This window comes from Anopheles nili, chromosome 3 (assembly GCF_943737925.1).
Source record: "Anopheles nili chromosome 3, idAnoNiliSN_F5_01, whole genome shotgun sequence".
NCBI classification, from domain to species: domain Eukaryota; kingdom Metazoa; phylum Arthropoda; class Insecta; order Diptera; family Culicidae; genus Anopheles; species Anopheles nili.
The window spans coordinates 45,711,202-45,713,398 of NC_071292.1; positions in this window are offsets into that span (position 1 = coordinate 45,711,202).

Sequence of the window (2,197 nt, forward strand, 5' to 3'; positions counted from 1 at the left end):
TTTTGGGGCTGTACAGTAACTTTGGCACTGCCTCTTGACACGACCCAGCAGCTGCTTTGTGTTGCTGTTAGAAAGTAGTCATGCTTCGTTTTTTATCACATTCCTGCGCTGGCAGGAAAAACCGCATGATATATATCGTCCAGAAAAGTTTGCACGAACTAAAACCAGGGCAGCTTGTTTCTTGCGCGTGTTTATTGCAGACTTCTTCTTTGGCTGGCTGGAGCCACGGCACGGAACTGGATTCTATTGTTCTCAATAATCCTTCGGATCTGGGTCACACCAACACCCGCTACTTCTTAAGAGATCGACAAGTAAAGGCCATTTATTTTAAATGCTTTGTTCTGCTAGTTGCAGCCTTATTCTTGCAATGTTATGAACACTGTAGTTTCAATAATGAATTTATCCTACCATTATCTTTTTTTCAATAAACTTTTGTGTCTTTGCTTTTGACAGTCAAACGCCATGTTTTGACAGTTTTCTTTCTTCTGTTGTCTATCTCCTGGCTTCTCATTTATCATACGGAGTTTAAATGTTCACATTTCCCAGGCAGCACAGTGGGAAGATTTCATGCAATGCGAGAACTGATTTTCATTGCTTTTTTCCGGTTTAAAACACACATGTTTTGCTCATAAAATTCAAAATCTAGAGGTTTGAACGTGCATGAGTAAAGACACATCTATAATTCTAAAAACCTGTCACATAACTTCCCTCAAAAACACTCAGATGACTATGCACTCCATGCACTTCTAGGTGGTACGAAAAAATAATCGAAATCTAATGGAGAGCACTGATATCTACAAACTTGTTAGGTAGTTCATTATTTTAAAGCTTTATAATAGTGGATAAAAATGTGGTTAAATTGCTTCCTAATTAAAGATCATAAAATTGTTTAACCATAAATATTTGGAGCATTAAAATATTGGGTGCAGCCATGGTGAGGACTTATCATTTCCAGCTCACCATGCTGGTTGAAATTTGATTAATCGGATGTTTTGCATATAGATGAATTGTCTAGCTTGAATTTTGAGTAATTAACAGGACATAACATTTGAAATAGTGTGATATTTTACTGCTCAATTCTATAATGCATTGGAAGGATTGAATTAAGCAATTATACCAGAAGTATTCCATTTGAATTCCGTGCTAGTGTATTTAACGGTAGTAAGCCAGATTCTTTCCTTTCATTCCTTTTCCTTAAATTCAAACTCTTGTGCTATCATTTCAGAGCTACGAATCTGCAAACATCGTTCACTCAGGTGTAAATCAGATGTACACCCCCATGCTCACGTAAACGATACACGCAATCAGCGTTTCCGAGAACACAGACCCATCGCTTTTCCGAGTATATGTAATTCCGCAAAACATTATTTGTCCCCCCTCCCCGCTCCCTTTGCAATCAGACACCTTTGCCCAACTTCGAGGAAACTAAGCGCGCGAGAGAGTGACAAATCTCACCCGATGCCTGATATTTCACGAAAACCGGGAGCCCGCACACATTCCCAACGCCAACGAGAAACATTCCATCCCAACCCTACCCCCCCCGGCCGGTCGCCAGGACACCACAAGACACAAGCATTACACCTGCCACTAAGGACTCGTGTGCGCCTGTGTGTGGCAACTCTCCTGTTGCTCCACAGTGGCCTGTTGCTGGCAACAGGAGCAACCCACAGGCTCTCCTGTTGCGCGTGGAGTAAAGCTCGAGCAGCCGGGACCGTTCCGGAAAAATCTCCAAACCTTCGTGCCGGATCTGTATTAGTGTACGGCGTTGAGTCCGCAAAGGACCCGCGCTAGGAGCTATCAACCCAAAAACGAACGGAATCGGAATCGTAAATACACACAAATCGGCCGCGCGCTCCCCAGCACTCTCTCTCTTTCTCTCTTTCTTTCACTCTCTCGCTCACTCTCTCACATAGGTTGTGTGAGTTGTAGCTATGTGTTCATCGGTGGCGCTGGCAAAAAGGACCAAAACGGACGCAAGAATGGGGTGGGGGGGGGGGGGTGAAAAGGCTGTTCCGGAGAATGAAATATTCAACTGGTCGCTCGGCCGCGACGGTTATGTGTTGGTGCGCGCACCCTTCGGCCAGGATAACGCGCGGCCGCCCGTGGCTCGAGCGTTTTGCAAAGTTCGGGTGGCACTTTTTTGTTAGTTCGTTCGTTGGACGGTTGATTTATTCAAAGGCAACGCGGCTGAAGCTGC